The sequence below is a fragment of the Condylura cristata genome, unplaced genomic scaffold (genome assembly GCF_000260355.1).
Source record: "Condylura cristata isolate star-nosed mole 26May11 unplaced genomic scaffold, ConCri1.0 scaffold00012, whole genome shotgun sequence".
Taxonomy (NCBI): Eukaryota; Metazoa; Chordata; class Mammalia; order Eulipotyphla; family Talpidae; genus Condylura; species Condylura cristata.
This window is the reverse complement of record NW_004567113.1, coordinates 14,417,939-14,425,351: the sequence shown is the minus strand read 5'-3', so window position 1 is coordinate 14,425,351 and position 7,413 is coordinate 14,417,939. Positions and strand designations below refer to the sequence as shown.

The 7,413-nt window shown below is 38.6% G+C and overlaps 1 protein-coding gene across 2 annotated transcripts in view; it reads right to left on the bottom strand.

Moving 5' to 3' along the window:
- Positions 1-7,412, bottom strand: part of PRKG2 (protein kinase, cGMP-dependent, type II) — an 86,026-nt gene extending 78,614 nt beyond the window's left edge. Inside the window, exon 1 of one of the 2 annotated variants that reach the window (XM_004681182.2) lies at positions 7,316-7,412. The gene's annotated coding sequence lies outside the window, so the exon portion shown is untranslated. Of the gene's footprint in view, positions 1-7,041; positions 7,158-7,315 lie in introns of those variants that run through there. The other variant, XM_012724307.1, reaches the window with a different exon arrangement.
- Position 7,413: the final 1 nt, after the last annotated feature.

The following is a 7,413-nucleotide window of genomic DNA, read 5'->3' as shown; positions in this document are numbered from 1 at the left end:
AAGAGCTCACCAAAGTATCTTTAAAAAAAAAAAACTTTTAAGTCTAATATTAAACTAATTCCTCAGGTTTTTTTTTTTTATTAATATAACAATAACAATTGTTTACAAAGACGTAACTGTCATGTTATGTAGGGACATAGCTCCATGAATCTGCAGTAAAATCTGACACAGAAAACAGTCCAAACATTCTAAATATGAGAGAGGCTTCAATCATTTTTACTCTCTGTATGGAATTCAAAGTACTTTGTACCAATCCAGTAATTTTGTAAACATGAAGCACAATTAGATAAAGGATTCTCACTTCTCCCAAAATACCAACTATTTTCTGATTTTAATGAAGTCGGTTTGGAAATTGTATAAGTCTTTCAAACTATTTAGAATTCCAAAGAGGGAAGAAATGAGAATGACTAATTCATCTTTCAAATCACAACTGAAGATATGCAGTAAGTTATTAGATGGCTCAATACTACATCTGATTTTGCAGTTCACCCATTTAAATTCTGTTGTCCCTCAAGCCAAGACCTCAAGTGTCTGGTTTCATAAAACCTAATTAGATTCTTTCAGTTTCCTGTATCAGTCACTGAGATAGATAAGCCATTTCTCAAATATGTATTGCTAGCCACAAGAACTGAACCACAAAATGTTTGCTTTATTAATCTAAAATATAGGTTATAAGAATCATTCTTATAATCAGAGGGCAGAATATGATGTCAAAAGATATGAACATGGAGATAATATAGAAGTGGATGTAGCAAGAGCAATGGAGTCAGGACAGAAAGAATAATAAAACAATCTGTCCTTTCTTTGATATGCAACCCTCTAAAAATTATTTACTATCCGGCCCTCCCTGGTGGTGCAGTGGGTTAAAGCACAGCACTGAGAATCTAAAGCCGCCTCCGCATGAGTTCGATCCTCACCTGCCCTGGAGGTGACCAGATGGCGCGGCAGACCTCTCCTGACTCACCCGCTGCTCCCCTCAGCAGTGTACTTGGTCAATCTGCCTGTTCTGCTCCCCACTCTGTCTCTGGTGAAGCCTCTCACCGCCCCTGAGCCTCTGGCCTGTACCCCAGTTCTGTATGCACAAATAAATAAATCTTTAAAAAAAAAAGTATTTACTATCCATCCATCCATCCATCATCCATCCTTCTACTTACTTATCAATCTGTCTAGAAAATAGATGTAATTATATGCATCCCATAGAATTATTATGGAAATTATGCTTGCAAAGTCTCCCATGCAAAGTATGTCATGGCACACAGTCCGAGAAATTCAGAGTCTTGATATGAGGAAATGCCCAGAGGCACACTGCTGGTGGGTGAGACATAAATCTAGTAAACCAGTTATCCAGACAAAAGATCTTTAAGGATGCAAATTATTCTATTCCCTGGAGGTAGTACAGGGGCTCAAAGGCTACCTAAATTATATTTTCCATTAGAAGCCATTCTAAGAACAGCCAACCTGGGAAAATTTCCCAGTTAAGAGAAGCCTGATGGAAAAACAGAAATCAAATAGCATCATGAGTGACCCAATCCAGTTTCCAGAACTGCAAGAACTCTTCAGGCTTATACTTCCCTCATGGAATCCCTATTCATGCTCACATACTACAGTGAAATCCTGATACCAAAGAGCTCACCAAAGTATCTTTAAAAAAAAAAAAAAAAGCAGTATTCTTCTCCAGGCAAGCACAGGAGAAAGATTAAAATGGGTAGGGACATTTAGAAAAAAAGAGAAGCAAATTATATAATGATTATTACATTAATCACTATTTAGGAAACATCATATATAAATAAGAAGTAGCTAGAAAATACACAGGGAAAGCAAAAGCAACAGTGAAGTTTCTGGCAGGCAGATTAACATCTGGCAGTCAATGTAGCAAAAATTAAGCTTTGTTGTGTTTTTCTGACCAGTCCAAAAGGAGTTTAAAACCAAAATCTTGGCTCTGATCTAGATCTCTATTTCGCTCTTAACCCATCTGGAGTTTGATATAAATACACACACACACATTTATATGTATAGCTTCATGTATATCTGTAAATATGGAAGATGATATACTTCTGGTTAAGCTTAGAGAGCCAGAGTCTCAATCCAAGCACTTTCACTTAGCATTTAAATCCCCTTGGACATGATAATAATCTTAAGTGTCTGTAATAGAAGAGATAAGAACACAGAGACAGATGACAAAGTAATGTTGCATATCATTTACTGTCATTAGATGATTGAGATAAACCATAAGAATCTAAGTCAGTGCATGACATAGAATGTATGTTTCATACATGTTCAACATAACCATTATATGTTAATATCATATATCCAGTGAAATAATTCACCTTAGCAGAGAAAAAAATGTGCATTAAATCAATATAATGTAGGAACATAAAGAGTGCTGATACTACCAGACATCAGTGTTTTTTAGAAACAATAATCAAAAGGATCACAGTATTGGCAAAAGAATAGACATATAGTGCTAAGACACAGAAGAGAGAAATAGAACCCTGAAATAGATCCACCTGGAAAAAGTCCATTGACCATTGATAAGGAGCAAAGGCAACTCAGTGGGGAAAGGATAATCTTTTCTAACAAATTGTAGTAGAGCAACTGGATATAATAGGTAAGAAAAAATCTGGAAACAAGTCTTATCAACATAAAAATTAGCTCAATGAATCAAAGGCCTAAATGTAACATGAGATTTTAACTGCTATTAACAATACAGAAAAATCTAAGTGACCTCAGGCTTAGCAATGACTTTTAAGATTAAACATCAAAAGTACAATCCATGAAAGGAAAAATGTATAAGCTGGACTTCATTAAAATTATAAATTTCTACTTGCCAAACACACTGTTAAGAGAACAAAACAATCCAAAGACAGGGAGAAAGATTTTTTAAGACACATCTAAGAAAAGACTAGTTTGAAAAACATACAATGAACTCAACACACAACCGTAAGAAACAAACAAGCTGAAAAATAGATAAAAGGCATCAACAGACACCCCATCAAAGAAGATACATAAATGACAAAGGAGGATATGAACAAAATGCTCAAAATCATATCTCATTAGTGAACCTCAACTTAAAATACTTGTGATACCACTATGTACCTATCAGAATGGCCAAAAGGCAACCCCCTGATCACTGAGAAAGCTGGTGAAGATCTGGAATAGCAGGAATTTTCATTTCATTGCTGTGTGAGTGCAAAAACTGATCTGAACATTTGGAATACGGTCTGGAGGTTTCTTGCAAGTCTAAACAATCTATGATCTAGCAATCAAGCTCTTTGGTATTTATCCAACTCATAGGAAACCCTATGTGCATAACAAAACCTGCACAGAGATGTTTATAGTGGCTTTATTCATAACTGACAAAGTTTGGAAGCAACGGAGATACCCTTCAGTGGATGGATGAATAAGCAACTGTGGCATAGCTGAACAATGAAATATAACTCGACTGATGAAAAGTCATAGCTACCAAGCCATGGAAAGACATGGAGGAATTTGAAATGGATACTAAGTGAAAGAAGTGAGTCTGAGAAACCCACATACTGTATGATTCTGATTACATGACATTCTGGACAAGATACAACTTGGAGAAAAGTTGTGAAACTATCCTGTCTAACATTGCAATGGTGGATGTGTGTCTTTACATAGTTGTACAAAACCATAGAGTGTACAACACAAATCCTGTCTAACATTGCAATGGTGGATGTGTGTCTTTTTATAGTTGTACAAAACCATAGAGTGTACAACACAAGAAATGACCCCTAATATAAATGATGTGCATTAGTTAATAGTAATATGTCAGTACTTGGTCATCAATTATAACATATGTACCACATTAATGCAAAATGCTAAGAGTAGGACAAGGGTGAGGAGGGAAATATATGGAAATTCTCCATTTCAACTAATTTTCCTGTAAACATTGAACTTCTCTAAAAAAATCTATAATTTTAAGAGAGTTTGTACGGATGAATGTATGAAATCTGAAAATATGTATAGGAAACAGGCTGAAATGCATGATGGGTAAAGGAGAGTGACTATAAATGAGATTGAAAAAGCAAGATACTGGAATAAGATACTAAACAATTTGATATGTCATATTATAGTATCTAAATTTTAGTGTAGGTCAAGTTTTTTTTGTTAATTATAAAGTCATATTTGCAATTTAGAAAAATAGTTTTCTTGGCTATAAGTATTGTGCTTGCTGGCAACAATCCAAGTTAAAAATGATGATAAGGACAAGATTAGGGTCAGACAGAGTCCCAACCCTATTTTAATATGTTAAACCTCTTGTAAAAAATGGGGCATCTCCATGGTAGCCAGAAGAGAAAAATATTACCACGGGGGATTTGGTAAAAAGCTTTGTCTGTAGGCCATTGTGCAATTTTCTTCCTCTCAATAAATCATGACAAACTGAATAGATAATGGGCTTTTATGGTCTTCTAAGCACATGTGAAATGGATTTATTTGCTGTTACCCTTACCGTAGTCTCACCAAAATTCGTTTAGAAAATAATTAACCATCACTGAACATACAAATCTTTGTTTCTACTCCACAAAGCAACACAGAGTTGTCCTTGTAAGAAACAGCGCAACTCCATATCAATGCCACAAAGTATCTGTCCTTGGACTGATGACCTGGGGCTCAATTTTGAGTCCACTGCTTGTCTTCTCTCCTCACAGTGTCTTAACTGAAAAGGTGTTTTCTTCTTGCCAGGAAGTCATATGAGCTTGTTATTGCACTGGTTTCAGGTACTCCAAAGGTTGACTTTCTTTGTAATGTCCCATTTCTCCCAGCAGAATGTTTACAATGAATTTTATAAAGGTCATACATCCACTATTCTACTGCCAGGTTTGGTGGTACACAATACAGGTATTTTGTAGTGTTACAGTGCCAGATAAACAGGCAAACAAGCAGAAATACAGTTTTACAAATTTAGTCAGGCAATTGCATGTGATGGGATTCAACAGTGTAAGTAGGAAAGGAACAAAAGTGTGAATGTTTTCATCGTGGTCATTGGGTGAGAGGTGATATCAACTAAGATGAGGGGGCAAATGGAGAGATAAAGAATTTAATTTTGGACACTCCATGTTTGGGGTCCTGTGGAAACTTTAAGGTGGAGAAACTCAGTACACAGTAAAAAGTGAGAGTCTAGAAGCTGAAAAGGAGAAACCAGAAAATATTTAACAATTACCGCTATGTTAGGCTGAAGTTGAAGAAGTCAGATGCAAGTGGTCAGACTGGCATGAGGAGAGAGTGTGTCTTAGTTTATATAAAATTTGAAGAAAAAGCTAGAGATGTGGTAAGAAGAAACTACTGCTTTACTACTGTAAAGTGAGGGAGTATGAGGAGGAATTAATAGTAAGAAAAAATGAGAGAATAGTGGAAGACTGCGGGAACAGAATATTAAATCTGGTGATTAAATGTGTGTACACAATGGAAGAGTCAAAGTGATTCTAATGTTTTGATCTAAGGCTTGAAGGAAGGCAACACTATGAACTCATTGATTCATTCATTTCAAAAATGAATAGAACACCATTTATAGGTGAAGCATTGACCAAGTCAGGAGAACAAATTGATTTAGGAAGGTAGCAATTAATCCAGAGGTGTATAAGTTTAGTTTGAGGGACATGTGGGTCATCAAGTTGGAAATATATCAGATAGCAGGAAAGGAGATCAAGGCAAGAAACTATTTCTTAGAGGTAAGAAGCCATCATAAAGGATGAAAGAGAGAAATACCTCTATTTTTACATACACACATTTAGATAATACCTATGAGTATCATTATGGGAGAAGAGGAGGAAGAAAAGCAAATAATAAAGGCAGTGAAGGAATAGCTGCACAGCTAAAAGATCTAGGAAAAGTTTCAGAGTCCATGATGTTAAGTTTTTCAAGAGGGAAGAGGCTGCAGTTCACATCCCACAGATATATCAAAGCAAATGAGATCAGAGAGAAAAGTACTGAATTTAGCCTTTCAGGAAGATTTGGGATAGAAACACAGGTTAAAAAAAAAAGGGCCATGGGAAGAACTGACACTGGGCGTATGGACTTAAGATGGAATCAAGATTCACATACTGGATTTTTAAGATCAGTGAAAATTTGAAAGAATTTGTAATCTCAGAACAATTAACCAGAGAAGAAGGAGAAATGAAAACACGGGAGAGAAGGGGATAAGTGATAGGAAAATAGATTAAAGGAAGCAAGACTACATGGGTGTCAAAAGATTTGGTCAACATCCAGCCAACCTCTGCCTTCACCGTGAGGTGAACTAAGCCTCCCTTGTAAGGATGTCAGAGGACTGAATTATTTCCTGTAAATCTCTGATTGCATTTCACTTAAATGAGAAAATCTTTGTGTCTGTCATTTATTCTTAGTTAGACAGGTTTCAGTGGAGAAGATCCTCTAATTCTCCGCAGAGAATTCTCCACTATTGCAGGTCCCATCCTCCCGTGTAAAGCTAAACAGCAGTACTGGAGACAGCCAGTCTATATTATGAGAGCCTCTTGCCTTCTCTGGGAATCAAACTGAAACTTGCAAAGAAAAAATGAATAATTTCTAAGGGACTGGAGTGGGGGAGTGGGGCGGGGGACATGGAGGCAGGTGTATGTCATTTTCTTCCTTTATTTAAAAAAAAAGAGAGAGAGAGAGAAAGAAATCATGCCCTGGGGACTTGGGGAATAAAATCAAATCAGAAACCAAGAAGCTTGTCATCCTTTCTACCTGTTAATTCTGCCTGCGTTGTTTCTTTCTATTCTCAGCTCTGGCCTCAACTGCAGTCCATTTACACCCCAGTTCTTTCCAAACTTGAACCCGTTTGCAACAGAAGAAGGAATATAAAAGCGCATCACGGTGCCCAGAGTGACACAGGACACCCACACAAGTTTACAGGGACGCAGAAAGTCCAAGCCCGAGTATTCCTCTCCCAACACCTACCCAGAGCTCAGCTCAGCGAAGCTGAGAGCCTAAGCCCAGCAGCACCTCCAAGCCCCCAGCCCAGAGCAACAGCCGCCGCCGTCGCTCCGAAACGGCGTGAGAAACCTAGGCACTCACCTCTGGGGCTGAGCTCGCCCCTCTTGCGCTTAAAATCAAGTAGCCTTCCCCTGCCTCCCGGAGCTCAGACAGGCTGCCACACCGAGCGAACGCGACGCGTGCACACGTCCACACGCAAACAGCACATGTACGAACCCAACTGGGTGTGGAACAGAGGCGCAGGGAGCGCAATGCACGCACAGCATGCACACGCGCGCATCCCGACCCCGAGCCCTCCCCTCGCAGCCCCCCCCCGCCCCCTCCGTCTGCCAGGTCCCCAACCCGCTAACCTCACCAGACAGCCGGGTAACTTTCCAGGTGCGCAGCTGTTCACCTCTGCGCGGCTGCCCAGCGTCTGGGCGTCCTCTCCCACGCCGCCCTTCCCAGCCGCCC